This window comes from Dipodomys spectabilis, unplaced genomic scaffold (assembly GCF_019054845.1).
Source record: "Dipodomys spectabilis isolate Male_0828 unplaced genomic scaffold, ASM1905484v1 ptg000063l, whole genome shotgun sequence".
Taxonomy (NCBI): domain Eukaryota; kingdom Metazoa; phylum Chordata; class Mammalia; order Rodentia; family Heteromyidae; genus Dipodomys; species Dipodomys spectabilis.
Window position 1 is genome coordinate 10,953 of NW_024870740.1, and position 16,110 is coordinate 27,062.

Below are 16,110 nucleotides of genomic sequence, written 5' to 3' on the forward strand. Positions count from 1 at the left end.
CTATCCTGGTAACTACTAGACTCTCATTCAATTTTTCTTTTTCTAAAAAAAAAGTAATAATTATAAATACTGACTCATAGTCTCAAAGGTTTAATGAAAATAATGACATTTACCAGGAAATGGAACTATGTTTTGGGGAATTAGGCAAAGGGGGAGACCACATAAATGGAAGGAGAAAGAATGAGCAAATGTGGTCATTATATTCTATGTACAGTATGAAATACCAAACTGCGGAACTTGAGGGTAGATATGGGAGGGTAGAAATGGGGGAGAATGAAAGAATGGGTGACACTGATCAAGAGTATTGTACTCATAGCCTGACTTAAAAAGTTGTAACACCTTTGTGCAACTATTTAATAATAATAAAAAATAGAAATAATGTAATTTACAAAGGAAAAGGAAAAGATGACAATGGGCACACATAATTCACAGAAAGCAAAATAATAAAAATAACAAATATAGATCACAGAAATGCAAACTAAAATACCACTTTTTTGTCAGACAGATTATCAGAGATAAAAAGAAATTGCCAGAAGGAAATAAGCATTCCCATATCCTATTAACACATAATTTTTTTAATTTTTGTGTTTAAAATCCACATACACTTTTGACCAGTTTGTTGTTTGTTGTTTGTTTTTGTCAGTTGTGGGCTTAAACTCAGGGCCTGGGAGCTGTCCTTGAGCCTCTTTGTGCTCAAGGCCAGTGCTCTACCACTTGAGCCACAGCACAACTTCTGGTTTTTGAGTGATTAATTGGAGATAAAAGTCTCACAGGGACTTTTCTGCCTGGGCTGTGATCCTCAGATCTCAGCTTCCTAAACAGCTAGGAATCCAGGCATCAGCCACCACACCTGGCTGACCAGGCTTTTTGTTTTATTTTACCTTTGAGCCATGTCTCCAGCTCTAGTATTTCATTTCTAATAATTTGTTATGATAACTGAAAAACTGACCAATCTCAAAATTTCATTTTGGCATTATGATATACCAATTTGTCCAACAAAAAGAGGTTGGTTTAATAAGTTTTAGTACATCTAAAGATTATTATTAAATCACTTCAGAATTTTACATATTAAAAAACCTGTTTTATTAATAACACATACTCACATAAAAACATACCTGAATAGAAAAAAATCTAGAAGTATACACCCCAAAATGTTAGCAGTAATTATCTCTGTAAAAGAATAGTGGAATTTTTGTGATTTTTTTTCTTTTGTTTTTTACTTATCAATGCCAATGTAGTTTTACTTCAACAAGAATGGGTTGCAGAAGGACATTAACACATTTCGAGAGAGAGAAAGCACAACTGAAGATCACACATTCATGACAGAAAAAATGCCATTATTGTAACAGAACACAACATATTTCCATGTTCCATAGCACTTATTAAGGTGAGGCAAAGCCAGTATCAAATATCTTAAAGGTCATCCAGTACCCTAGTTTTTAACCTATTTTAGGAACACACATGAAAGGATCTGGCAGGACAAGAGAAGTGTGCAGTTCTTCCAACATTTTAGGAAAAGACATCCCAAATCAAAACTTAGAATCCTACAGACAGTGTTGAAAATCACTAGTAGGCTGAGAATGTGGCCTAGTGGTAGAGTATTTGTCTAGCATATATTAAGCCCTGGGTTCGATTCCTCAGTACCACATAAACAAAAAAAAGCCAGAAATGGTGCTCTAGCACAAGTGGTAGAGCACTAGCCTTGAGCAAAAGAAGCTTAGGGACAGAGCCCAGGCCCTGAGTTCAAATCCCAGGACTGGAAAAAAAAAAAAAAGATAGAAGGAGGAAGAAGAGGAAAAAGAAGAGAAGAAGGAGGAAGAAGAGGAGGAGAAGGAAAAGGAAGAGGAAGAGGAGGAGGAGGCAGAGGAGACGGAGGAGGAGGAGGAGGAGGAGGAAATCACTAGTAAAAATGTCAGCTCTTTCAAGGTAAGGATCACCTCAAATACTCTTTTCAGCTCAATTTACTTTTATCTCAAAAACCCTCACTCTACCAAGAAAGAAGTTAGCATGAAAATCATCATAAGGATAAAAATCATGCCAATTTCAAATTTAGATTTCGCTAAATAAAGAGAAATTACTTTTTACAAATTCTATTCCCAATTATGTTAATCTTTCAACTTAGTTTTGGTTGGTTGGTTGGTTGGTTTGTGTGTTTGGGATTTTGTTTTTGTGTTTTGTTTAAAAAAAAAAAAAAACAGGGTCTGGCTATATATAGTATAGGCTGGCCTAGAATTCATGAGTCTCCCTGACCCCCTGCATCCAAGTGATGGGACTATAGAAATGCATCACTATGCCCAGCTTAGACTTGAATATTTTAATGGATGAAAGTTCAGTCAGTAACAAGAAGCAAAAAAGGGTCCTTAACTAATCCTAAAACAGTTGTGTTTTACACATTAATTATGTATATCTCCAGATACTATGTACAATTTCTAACCTAAGGCCAAAGAACTGCCTGTTGTAGTGTGGAACAATCTCTACAAATTGTATATAATGACTAATTTCAATATGATCAGCAAGTAGCAAATTAGTACAACTGCATCAATACTAACCCATATTATAGTTTTCAATCAAATTGGTTGCCATAAGATCCATAATTATTTCCAACAATCTATAGAACATGAAATAAAGTATTCCAATTGCATCCCCTAATAATGTCAGGTGTCCACAAAAAGTCATTTAGTGGCAACTTCACATCTACAACAGTTTTCAACACTAGTCTCCAAACACTCTGCTGATCCTTCCAATGAGATTTGGTAGCAGCATCCAAGGTAGAGGAAGACCTGAGAAGAGTACAAGCTAATATTCCTTTAAGCCTCTACTAAAATTGTCTTAATGAAAACATCTTTTACTATACAAGGAAATTTTCTAAATAGGAGAAAATCAAAGAACAACTTTACATAAAGGAGATTTTATTCTATTTTTTTTCTTTTATACCAGCACTAGGACTTGAACTCAGGGCCTGGGTGCTGATGCTTAGCTTTTTTACTCAAGGGTGGCACTCTACCACTTGTGCCACACCTCAACTTCTAGCCTTTTGCTAGATTTTTCAGCTGGGAAGACACCTGTATAATCTAAGCACTATAAAATACCAAAACTTACAACACAACTACATGGATACTGTGGAAAAATAATAGACATCTCTTTGCTTTAGTGATAACCTTTGCATCATTCACCCATTCATCAGTATAACAAACACAACTATTTACATTATTTGCTATAGGACATGGGAATACAAAAGTAAAAGAAGCAAAAAAAAAAACACTCTGTAAAGCTTACATCGAACAACAGAGATAGGTATCAAACATTACAGTAATCCTTCAGTATCCATGGAGGATCAGTTCCAGGACACCCCTCAAATACCAAGATTTATGGATGCTCAAGCACCTTATATAAAATGCAGCATGCCTATTGGTTTACACAAACCTCCCATACACTTGAAATCATTTATAGATTACTTATATCTAATAAGATATAAATTGTTATCCTGTCTTGTTTAAGGAATGATACATTCAGTTTTTTTCCTATGTTTTCAACCTATCATTGATTGAATCTACAGGTGCATTACCAATGGATGCACTTTCCATGGACATGAAGGGCCAACTATAATTCATTTGAATAACTTAGAATATCACAATCCTGTTAAAATATACTAGCATAAACTAGGCCTGTGGTCAAGAGAGCCAAGTATGGAAAGGTAAAGAGAGGTTCATGCAGAAGTAGACTGTGCAAAGGCCCTGGAACTGGAATGGCCCTTCCAAAACTAGGAACTAAGTCAGTCCAGATATACTGAAGTATTTAGATTATTTCTCCAGCACATATGAAGCCTGATAAGTGTAAAGATATCAGGATAACTGCAAGAAGAGTCTGGCATTCAGAAAAGAAGCCTCGACAGGTATAAAATTAGAAGATATTGGCTTAAAGATGGAACTCTAATGGAGCATGAGGCTCATCCTTGGAAGGAAAGGGAGATTATTTTCTCAAATCACAGAAACTAAATTAATTACCTCTCTTTTGATTTGCAAACAAAAGAAAACGAAGCATTTTGTAATACTATACCTCCAGTACAATATTGTTTATTCAAGAAAGGTAAAATTAAATATATATAGTTCTTACAGAAATGCCAACAAACTAAGGAAAAAAATACTTTCAGTGAGCCTATGTGGTATTTTATTATATGGCTATAGAGAATTTATTTAGCAGGAAACTTTCTTTTGGCCTTTTTCAATGCCCTAGAAAAAGAACCTTTTTTTAACACACTGACACACTACTTCACAAGATTTGTCACTAAGGAATGCTTTCAGTCTGCAGAACTGCCAGCCACTGATGCTAGACTATGACCACAAGCACTTTGAACACAAATCCTGAATGGATTTGACATTTTAAAAAATCTCTTGCTCCCTACTCTGAAGCTATCTACTTTTAGAACTATCACTCTTTACCTTAAACCATCAGTCCTCAATAATGACTCTACCTAAAGTATGTAACTGTTTACAATACTATATAGCATGTAACTTCTCTATATAGAGTGGTCTGGTTACAAAAGAACTAAAAACATTTCCACAATTTATGATCAAAGCATCATGTAAGTATGACATGCCTTAAAACAAACTCACCTGATTTATTTGAAGCATGTTAAGATAATATGGGTCAAACTGCTATAAACCTCACGGCTCCAAAAACTGGAAAATAAAAATGAAATAAAGTTCAATTTAGTTGCTAATCTCAATCACCAGGTAATACTTTATTTATATACCTTGATTAACCATCAAATATAAAGGAGTTGATCCAGACCAACATAGAACTTTAATAAAAATGTTTCATACCTGGGTGGTCAATCCAATAGGTAGCCACTAGCCATATCTGGCCACTAAGCAACTAAAAGGTAACTAGCATAACCAAGGCAGTAAATGTTTAATTTTTCCTGAATGGTAATTTAAACTTAACAGGAAACTGGGTTGGACCTCAAGGCCTGAATTTACTAGAGAGGCTCTTTACCACTTGAGCCATGCCCCAGCCCTTTTTTAGTTATTTTTCAGATAAGGTTTTACATTTTTGCCAAGGGCCAGCTTCCAGTCATAAACATTCTATATATTGCTCCTCCACAGCTGAGATTACAGGTATGTACCGCCAATAGTTAGCTTAAACTTCATTTGGTTTTGCTTTTTTTTTTTTTTTTTGCTTTTTACTTAAGTAAACTTGTGGCAACTTCCAGACAATGAATATCTAAGCTACTGAACAAAATCCCCTCTGGATCTGGAGTTCTAAAAACTCTTGAAAGAGAAGCTGTGAACAAATCCAAACCTTTCAGATAAACCCTTAATGTATACTGCCCTTGCTCTAGCCACGTTTTTTTTTTGTTTTTTTTTTTTTTGGGTCGGCTGTGGGGCTTGAACTCTGGGCCTGAGCGCTGTCCCTCAGCTCTTCAGCTCAAGGCGAGCGCTCTACCACTTGAGCTACAGCGCCACTTCTGGTTTTCTGGTGGTTTATTGGAGATAGGAGTCTCACGGTCTCTCCTGCCCGGGCTGGCTTTGAACCGCGATCCTCAAATCTCAGCCTCCTGAGTAGCTAGGATTATAGGCGTGAGCCACCAGCGCCCAGCTGAACCATTTCTTAAGCTGGAAAATTTTAACAATAGACTTCCATTCAGAATCATACATGTGTATGCACACACACACACATATTTGGATACCATTTTCTCAAGACAAACGAGACAATTTAAAACAATTGTGAAATATTTTGCTATTTCTTACAATAGTGTCCTCAGCATTGGTATTAACTTTTCTTTTATGTTCTTTTATTTCTTTTCTGTTTTCATATTTTCTAAGGAAATAGATCTTGTAGGAAAAAAAATAAGTGGTACTAGTAAATTTGAAGTTTTGCCCAAATTCTTCAGATTATCTTTTAAGGCTTGGGCAAATTATTCTATCTTTGTTTCATTTTTTCCAGTTTTTAAAGAATAAATTAGAAATCATTGTGATAGGATATAGCAGAAATAATTAGATACCACTTCTAAAGTTAAGTTATAAAGTTTTATCAGGTTTTCTCCATCATATTTTCATTGCTCTGAAAACAGCCAGATGCTATAGTGTGCACTGCTCTTTGGAAAAGCATACACAGCAAAAAACTAAGAGAAGCCCATGGCCAACAACCAGCAAAAGTCAAGGCCTTCAATACCACAGCCCCAAGGAACTGAATCCTACCAAGGGATGGACTGAAGTTGAAAGCTGGTCTTTGCAAGTAGGTCTTTCACCAGTCAAGCTTTCAGACGTAGGTGCAACTCCAAATGAAAGCCTAACTGCAACCTCATATGTGACCTCAGGCACACTGCACCCACATTTTATTATTATAAAGGTGATGTACAGAGGAGTTAGTTTCCTAAGTCAGGTAAGGAGTATATCTCTCTTTTTTTTTTTTTAATTGTCAGTCATGGGGCTTGAACTCTGGGCCTGAGCACTATCCCTCAGCTCATCAGTTCAAGGCTAGAGCTCTACCACTTGAGCTACAGCGCCACTTTCAGTTTTCTGGCAGTTTATTGGAGATAAGAGTTTCAAGGACTTTCTTGCCCAGGCTGGCTTTGAACCGAGATTCTCAGATCTCAGCCTCCAGAGCTAGGATTACAGGCGTGAGCCACCGGGGCCCGGCTAAGAGTGTATTTCTTTTTGAACAATAAAACCCTTCCCTCACTCTCTTCCAGTTTTTCCCTCCCATCCCACCTACAAGTTGCATAGTTCATTTTGAATATAGTGTCTAGTGAATACCACTGCTGCATTTGTCCACCCCTTGTCCCTCAATGTTCTGTGCCTCCCCTTAACCTCCCAAAGACAGATAAATGAACAAACAAGACAAAAAGAAAACAAAAACCACAACAAAGGAAAAAAAAATCTCATTTCCATTTCCAGTTCATTTTAATAAACAGCATTTTATATGATCAGATGTATATAGACATTGTGCCTTTTCCTCTCCTAAGACTATCCTTGTTTGGTGTGAATGCCTACAGTCCTGTATAATTTATTATGCTCCAGTGAATTTTAGATCTAGCTTCCACATATGAGAGAAAATATGCACCATTTGTCTCTCTGAGCTTGGCTTACCTCACTTAACATTTGTTCTAGGTCCATCCAACTCCCTGCAAATGACATAATACTATTCTACTGGCTGTGTAAAATTCTATTGTGCACAGGTACCACATTTTTTGGATACAGTCATTTACAGTAGGGCATCTGAGCTGTTTCCATAACTTGGCTATTGTGAATAGTGCAGCAATGAACATGAATGTGCAAGTACCTTTACAGTATTCTGGCCTGTAATGTTCTGGATAGATGTCCAGGAGTGACGATTTTTAACCACAGAAACCGTGAGACAACAAATGCTTGTTAAGGGGGGGACGTGAGGGGAGTATGGGAAGGGATGGAAAGGGAAAACAAAGAGGAAGCAACAATGCTGCATAAGAAATGTACTCGTGGGGCTGGGAAGGTGGCTCAGTGGTAGAACGCTTGCCTTGCATGCTCGAGGCCCTGGGTTTGATTCCTCAGCACCATATAAGCAAAAAGAAAAAAGCCGGAAGTGGCGCTGTGGCTCAAGTGGTAGAGCACTAGCCTTGAGCTGAAGAGCTGAGGGACAACACCCAGGCCCAGAGTTCAGGCCTCACGACCGGACCAAAAAAAAAAAAAAAAAAAAAGAATGTACTCGTTATCTTGCCCATGTAATTGTAACTCCTCTGTACAGTATTTTCACAATAAAAAAGAAAAAGAAAAAGGGAAAAAAAATGCTTGTTAAGTCCTTAAATCTGAGGTAATATGGTATGCAATGAGAAGATAACTCAGCAATTCCACTTGAATAAAACTCAACAGTCCGATGGTGCTTGAGTACTAGCTTAAAATAATTGTTTGATATAAGCAAATCAAAAACATTGGAATTTGAGTGTGATCAATTACAAAGCATATTTTTAATTCAAAAGTTAAGATTATTAAAAACTGTAGCATTGTGTCTAGCATTCTTGGCAATAAATACTATTTTCAAAACAAAAAAACTGTAGCATTAGTCAAGTAGTGTTAAAATTCAACTGCCATAAATAACTAAAACTACAAACCCAATCAATTTTCTTTTTTAATAAATTTAATTTGGAAGGTAATGTATAAACAATACACTAAATACATATTAGTGACTTAGTGTCCTTCACTTTCTACAATTTAGTAATGTTTACTACTTCCTTGCCATCTCTGAGAAACACATTTTGTTTATAAGCCTCTTAACATTAACAATATATAGACTTGTATGTACTTCTTCTAGTAACACAATTGGTTCCAAGAAGCAGGAACAGTAAAATACTGAAGTATATACTTTTTTAAGTTCTAATCTTTTTATATGAAAAAGGTACTTTATTAAGTAATAAAAATTATAACACCTATTCACTTAAATTGTACAATTTAAAATATTCTGTCAAGCTGGGTGCTAGTGGCTTAGGCCTATAATCCTAGCTACTCAGGAGGCTAAGATCTGAGAATCATGGTTCAAAGCCAGCCTGGGCAGAAAAGCACCTGAGACTCTTATCTCCAATAAACCACTCAGAAAACCCAAAGTGGCGCTGTGGCTCAAGTGGTACAGCACTCGCCTTGAGCTAAAGAGCTGAGGGACAGTGCCCAGGTCCAAAGTTCAAGCCCCACAACTGAACAAAAAAAAAAATTGTCAATGTTTCTTTCACACTTAAAAAAGAAAGAGCTGCATAAATTAAAACTTATGAAGCTGGGCTGGGAAGGTGACTCAGTGATAGAGTACTTGCCTTGCATGTATGAGGCCCTGAGTTCAATTCCTCAGCACCATATATGCAGAAGTCGGAAGTAGTGCTGTGATTCAAGTGGTAGAGTGCTGGCCTTGAGCTGAAGAGCTAAGAGACGACGCCCAGGCCCAGAGTTCAGGCCCACAACCAACAAAAAAAAAAAAAGTTTTAAAACTTATGAAGCTAATTTGCCTTTAATAGCAATCTGTGGGGTAAATAGTATTAAAAAATTATGGGGGCTGGGAAGGTGGCTCAGTGGTAGAGCGCTTGCCTTGCATGCCTGAGTCCCTGGGTTTGATTGATTCCTCAGCACCACATAAGCAAAAAGAAAAAGCCAGAAGTGGCACTGTGGCTCAAGTGGTAGAGCGCTAGCCTTGAGCTGAAGAGCTGAGGGACAGTGCCCAGGCCCAGAGTTCAGGCACCATGACCGGACCCAAAAAAAAAAAAAAATTTTGCTTTTGGAAGTAGAGCTGTGGCTCAAGTGGTAGAGCACTAGCATGGACCAAAAAAGCTCAAGGACAGTGTCCAAACCCTGAGTTCATGCCCAAGGACCAGCACCAAAAATAAATAAATAAATCCTTTTCATTAAAAAGTTGTTAAATTCACAGCATTACAAAAATTACAATTTGTAAGCATACCATAGACAACTCAGAATGCCCACAGTGGCATGTGTCTCTAGTATTCCATGTCTTCTTTTAAAGATATGCCCATGTGTGATACAGTAGTGACTGTGCTTTAAATGATGTTACTTAATGATGTTCTTCCAGATAGATGGTTGTGAAGCTAACAAAAAAAAAAAGGTCTCAAGTTTAAACAAACAAGGAAACATATGCCAGTCTGTTGTACATTTTTAAAGCATTTGATAAAGTAGGAAGACATAACAGTGCCATTATATGCTATTTTATTTTCATAAAATTCCACCTCCCCTCTTGTCAAAAGTTTCCAGCCAGGCATCGGTGGCTCACACCAGTAATCCTAGCTACTCAGGAGAGGCTGAGATCCGAGGATCTCAGTTCAAAGCCTGCTTAGGCAGGAAGGTCCATGAGAATTAATCACCAGAAAACTAGAAGTGGGATATGGCTTAAGTGGTAGAGCACTGGCTTTGAGCTGAAGAGCTGAGGGACAGTGCCTTGACCCAGAGTTCAAGCCCCACAACTAACAAAAAAAAAAAAAAAAGTTTCCATAAACTTTTTGTATTAGCACAGACCCCACAATTGGTGGGTAATTCTCATGCATATGTCTTAGTGGACAATATAAAAGGCAAAAATATTTACTATCCTCATTCTTAGGCTACAAATTACACAGAACTAAATACCAATTCAAAGTTCCACATTCTAAAAGAATCATGGAATATTTGGGGGGGGGGAGGGGGTCCAGTTGTGGGGCCTGAACTCTGGGCCTGGGCGCTGTCCCTCAGCTCTTCAGCTCAAGGCTAGCGCTCTACCACTTGAGCTACAGCGCCATTTCCGGCTTTTTTCTTTTTGCTTATGTGGTGCTCAGGAATCGAACCCAGGGCCTCATGCATGCAAAGCAAGCACTCTACCACTGAGCCACCTTCCCAGCCCCTCATAGAATATTTTTAAAGTGTTTCAAAATGTGTTTCATTTTAATTTTTTCAAGAAGGTAGACACACACACACACACACATACACACACACACACACACACACGAACAGCTTTTAAGGAAAATTAGAACTGTACAAATTTTAGTGTCTTCTAAGAGTTTATGAAAGATTCTAAGTACACAGAAGTCTCACTCAATAAACTATGGCAGTGAAAAATTCCAACGTACTAGTAGTATGGGAAACCATCATTTATCAGACATGGGCGTTGAACTCTGGGCCTGGGCACTGTCCCTGAGCTCTTTAGCTCAAGGCTAGTGCTCTACCACTTGTGCCACAGTGCCACTTCCAGCCTTTTCTGTTTATGTGGTGCTGAGGAATCGAACCTAGGGCCTCATGTATGCACTCTACTGCTGAGGCACCTTCCCAGCCCCTATCTGCCACTTTTATACTCCCTCATTTAATTTTAATTATCTTAAGAAGGTCTGGTTTGGACTATTCGCTCATAGCTACATTGGTGATATTAAAACCCAGTTCAGACAAATTCAAAATCCTCTTCTCTTCACTATACACTGAGTGATAAAAGACACATCTTCTTTAAATGTTTCCTGTACCAAAGTGCTTAACGTCTGGAACTACAAGAATGACAAGGCAGATATGGAGAATTTGGGGAGTTTATCAAAATCAATGACATGTCCACACATATCAATCATAATTATTACAAGCAGTGGTCACCTAATACTTTGAGTAACTAGGAAAGGCACAAATACATGTGATTGAACACACTGGGTGTATCTCTCCACACTGTGTAGTATGGACAGATAACTGTTACAAAACCTAGATTGTTTTTCCCTCTATACATACAAATGGTCTTTTGGGGCTGGAAAGGTAGCTCAGTGGTAGAGCGCTTGCCTTGCATGCATAAGGCCCTGGGTTTGATTCCTCAGCACCACATAAGCAGAAAAAGCCAGAAGTGGTGCTGTAGCTCAAATGGCAGAGTACTAGCCTTGAGCTGAAGAGCTGAGGACAGCCCCCAGGCCCTGAGTTCAGGCCCCATGACCAGAAAAAAAAAAAAAGAAGAAGAAAATAGAACCTGGTGTAATATATACATATAAAAAAGGAAGTAAGAGCCAGGTATGATCGTGCCCTAGGAAGAGTAAAAAGGGAGGATCACAAGCAGGAGGCCAGCGGGGTACACAGGAGGCTTTGTCTCAAAAGGAGGGGGGAAGGGAAGGGAAGAGATAAGGACAGGCATGGGGCAGCTCAGTGGCAGAGTGCTTCCTAGCAAGGAGGCCCTGGGTTCTATCTCCAGTACCACAACAAAGAATAAAAATAAAGAAATTAGTACAAAGAAAAAATTATGTATTTTGGCCAACTATATAGTCTCACTTTCTGTATTATTTAAAAGTATCATTGTATCTTCAGGAAAACAATATATTGTGTGTAAAAGACCATAAAAGGTGAACCAATACATGATAACAGGTGGACCCGAGTCAAATTTATAATGATGTTCTCTGTATTATCCTTGCAACTTTTCTGAAATCTTGAAACTATTTCCAAATTAAAAGCTAAAAATCAAAAATTCATACCACGCTTTCTAAAATTGACAACACATTCTTGGATTAGACAGCAATATTTCAACAGATTCAAAACACTGAATTTTAAGGGAAAAAGAAAACTTTTTGTGAGGCAGTAGGTACTCTATCTATCAATGTCATCCATCACTTAGAAGTAAATTTCCTATTACACTGCTAGGTAATGAAAGGTGGTAATGGTGACTAGAACTGAAAACACACACAGTTTAACATTACTGCTTCAAAAATGTAATAGTCTTATTGCAAAATATAACACATCTACAATTCAAGTGATTTGTGCTATCTCTGGTTCACAGTAAAATATAGATAAACTGAACAAGACAATTAAGCAGATTAAGTTTGATTTTGACAGGTTTATTTTTTTTTCCACTACACCTCAATGTACAATAGTATATTTTATTCATCTTAAGAAAGTAAAAATGGGGTCTGAGAAGAAGGTGGCTCGGTGGTACAGTGCTTGCCTTGCATGCATGAGGCCGTGGGTTTTGATTCCTCAGCACCATATATACAGAAAAGGCCAGAAGTGGCTCTGTGGCTCAAGTGGTAGAGTGCTAGCCTTGAGCTGAAGAATTGAGGGGCAGTGCCAAAGCCCAGAGAGTTCAAGCCCCACGAGCAACAAAAAAAAGTAATACTGGGGCTGGGAATGTAGCTTAGGGTAGAGTACTTGCCTAGTATGCAAGAAGCACAGAGTTCGAGTCCTCAGTATCACATAAACAGAAAAAGCAGGTGGCACTGTGGTGCAAGTGGCAGAGTGCTGTAAGCAAAAGAAGTTCAGGGACAGTGCCCAGGGCCTGAGTTCAAGCCCCAGGACTGGCAAAAAGAGGGGGGGAGAGAGGAAGCAGGGGGGGGAATGGGGGGGAGGAAGGGAAAGAAAGCAAGAAAGAAAGACAGACTGGCCACTTATGGCTCAGGTCTGTAATCCTAGCTACTCAGGAGGCTGAAATCTGAGCCTCGAGGTCCAAAGCCAGCCCAGGAAGCCCACTCTAACCTCTAATAAACCACCAAAAAGACGGAAGTAGAGCTGTGGTTCAAATGGAATTATGTTTTATTGTGCCTTGACAGGGAAAAACTGCAAAGCACCCAGGCCCTGAGTTCAAGCCCCAGTAGGCGCGCGCGCACGCGCGCGCACACACACACACACACACACACGGATGGGAAAGAAATATCCTATTGAGAAATGTTGCAATCTTTCCTTCAAGGTTACTGTCATCCTGCCTGCCAATCAGATCTTGATTTCAAATGTTCAGGCTTTTCCAAAACACAAGGACACACCAGAAATCCAAGCAACAGCTCTGCACAAGTTCACCAAGATCATAAAAACCCAATAATCCAGGCTTTCGGTGAGTGAAGCACACGTAAAGGACATCGATCATCTCTCTCCCTCTCGGCCGGATCCATCCACTTTTTTTGTTTTAATCCTTGGGTAAATTCCCGGTTCTCCCCTCATTGGATGGGCCTTCTCTACTCAGCCTCTTCGGGGGAGAGATCAATCACCAAAGCCTTGCAAAAATTATTCAACAGTGCAGAAAGCAAAATCGTGCATAATTTCTGGGACTCCGGGAGCCCGTGGCCTGCTCCCCGCCCCCCTCTGAAAACTCCCAGCTTGGCGCTGGCCTCCGTGGCCTCTGCGGTACAGCCCCCCCCCCCCCCCGAGTCCCCGGCCGCGCACACGGCCGGCCGTCACCGAGCTTTGTCTGGTCGCCCCGGCAAGGTCACCACTGCCAACCTCCCCTGGAAGCCGAGCCCTCACGGCAGGAGTTGGGCTGAGCCGCGGCAGAACTTGCCGGTCATCGGATCTATTTTGTCCCCTCGGCCCCACCTACCTTCCCAATTTCGGCGAGTTACGTCGGTGCCGCTGGCCCATTCTACAGGAATAGCCGCCGCCGCCGCCGCCGCCCCCTCGGCGCGCCCCCGCCCCGCCCCGCCCCGCCGCCGCGCCCCCGGCGCCCCCAGGCCCGCCGCGCCGCCCGCCGCTCCCCGCCTCGCCCCGTCCCGCCGTCCCCGCGACCACCACCTTCCCAGCCCCCCCCCCCCGCAGGATGCCCCCCCAGCCGGCCTCCCCACCCCCCCGGCTCAGCCCCCCCCCCAGCCGGCCTCCCCACCCCCCCGGCTCCTCCCCTCAGAACACCTGTGTCGTCCCACTCCCTCCCCACACCCCCCTCAGCCGCCCCTCCCCCGCCGCCCACCGCCCTCCCCTCCCCCGCCGGCCGCGCGCGGCCCGGGAGGGAGGGACGGCGCGGGGGAGGGGAGGCCGCCACGGGGGCCGCTCTCCGCGGGGTTCGCCACGCCGCCGACCCGCCGCGCTCCCCGGCGCCCTCAGCCTGCACCTCCGGCGAGGCGGAAGCGGGGGGAGCCCCCCGGGCGCCCCCCCACGAGGTTATTTACCTTCTAGCCCGGGACACGCTGCAGACGGCTCCAACATTGGCAAGCAGCACACAGAACTGACCCCGCTCGGCCGCCGCCGCCGCCGCCGCGAGCTTCCACGCCTCGGCACCCCGCCCCCCGCCTCCGCCCGCCTCCCTGCGCTCCCGCCGCGCCCTCCGGGCCCGCGCCGCGCGCCCCCGCCTGCGCAGCCGCTCCAGCGCCCCAGCACGCCAGGCTCGTGCGCGCGCACGCCGGCCCTCGCTCCGCCCGGCCACCCGCCCGCGGCCTTTGTCCCCCCGCGCCGCTCCCGCCCCCTGGCGGCCGCCTGGCCCGCCGCCATCGCAGGCGCTGCGGCGCTGCCGGCCCGTGGGCCGAGCCTGAAGACCTGGGTGGTTCCCGGGGAGAGCGCGGGAGCCCAGGGCCCGCGAGTGTGTGGGAAGCGCGCGCCCCCCCCCCGCCCCTCGGCTGCCAAGGGTGGGCCGCGGGCCGCCGCGTCCACACCTGCGCTCGGCTCGGCGGCGTCCTCGCCCGCCCCGCCGACCTGGGCTGTCTGCCGTCGGCGGCCCCACCGCAGTGCCGCCCCCCCGCCCCCCGCGGCCCCGGCTCCTCTCCGCGGTGGTCGGCTGTCAGCGCGCCCGCTGCGCCCAGCTCCCGCGGCCGGCCGACCCCGCACCCTCCCGGGCTGGGAGAGGGAAGCCAAGGGAGGAGGCCGGCCCTCGACCTCGCCCGGAAAGCACCTGCGATCCCCTGCCCTCCGGCATCCGGGGCGCCCGCGTGTTCTCCCCACCCAAACATGGAAATCCCCTGTGATCACTTGAAGAAATCCGGAGGCCAGCAACGAGGACCCCCTTGGAACAGCGCTCTGGAAGCCCGAGGGGCGAGGCAGAGCTCCTCCCGCCTTCACTGTGGGTGACCTGTGTCCACCCGGTAACCTCAACCCAGTTAAGCCCCAAAAAACTAGACTCTTTGTAAATGGCAGCAAAGAAAAAACAATTTGTTCATAAACGAAGTCCAGAAACGGTATGATCGCTGTGTTCTGACAAACTTGGCCATTTGCCTTACTACTCCCAGAGTTCCCTCGCTTGCTTGCCTGAAGAAAAAAAAATGTCTAGAGACCTATGGTTTCCATCATCATCTAAACCCAGTAGTTCCCTGTCTGCAGATGGTGTTAAGGAAAAGGATGGATTGGAAAAGGTGAGAAGAATGAAAGCAGGGAGCGACACCCACCTCAACAGACCACATCCACTTTAATAGAAAGGTGAGGAGGGACGCCATGGTGATCAGAATAGAGTGGGGAGATAGAAGGCATAGTGCAGGCGGAGGTGGAGGAACTTAAGTAGGGACCTAAGTGGGGGTGGCCACTCTGATCAGCCTAAAGCTTGCAAGGTTGTGGCCTTCCCCTCACTCGTTGAAGAAATCATCCTTCGGGCCATTCACAGATCACCTCCCGAGAAAACAGGCATTTGCTAACTCCTCTGAGCAGTCCTGCTCTTCTTTGAGGTCCTCTTGATATTGCAGATGGATTCCACGGTTCCTTTTCTAGCCTGTCTTCTGCCAAACATTGCATTGGTGAGGAACAGGCTTGGTGTCTCATTCATCTTTGTTTTCCTAGTATCCAACAGCAAGTAAGTGGACAGTAAATGCTTTTGGAATAAATGAAGTTACTCATTTTGGGCCGGGGGGAGGGGGGAGAGGGGATTACAGGCATGAGCCACCAGCACCCAGCAAATTTATTATGCTTTTAAACATGACTTTGAGCTCATCAGCCATTCCTTTTTATTTGATTCAGATCATTAAAGTTCATTGAAACCTTT

General features: G+C 43.2%; 1 long non-coding RNA gene across 1 annotated transcript; it reads right to left on the bottom strand.

Moving 5' to 3' along the window:
- Positions 1-1,106: 1,106 nt before the first annotated feature.
- On the bottom strand, positions 1,107-14,417 carry LOC122108697. Its single transcript, XR_006147606.1, has 3 exons — positions 14,318-14,417; positions 4,614-4,679; positions 1,107-1,170 (listed from the first exon to the last, which is right to left on the bottom strand). It is a non-coding gene; the product is annotated as an uncharacterized LOC122108697 (long non-coding RNA).
- Positions 14,418-16,110: the final 1,693 nt, after the last annotated feature.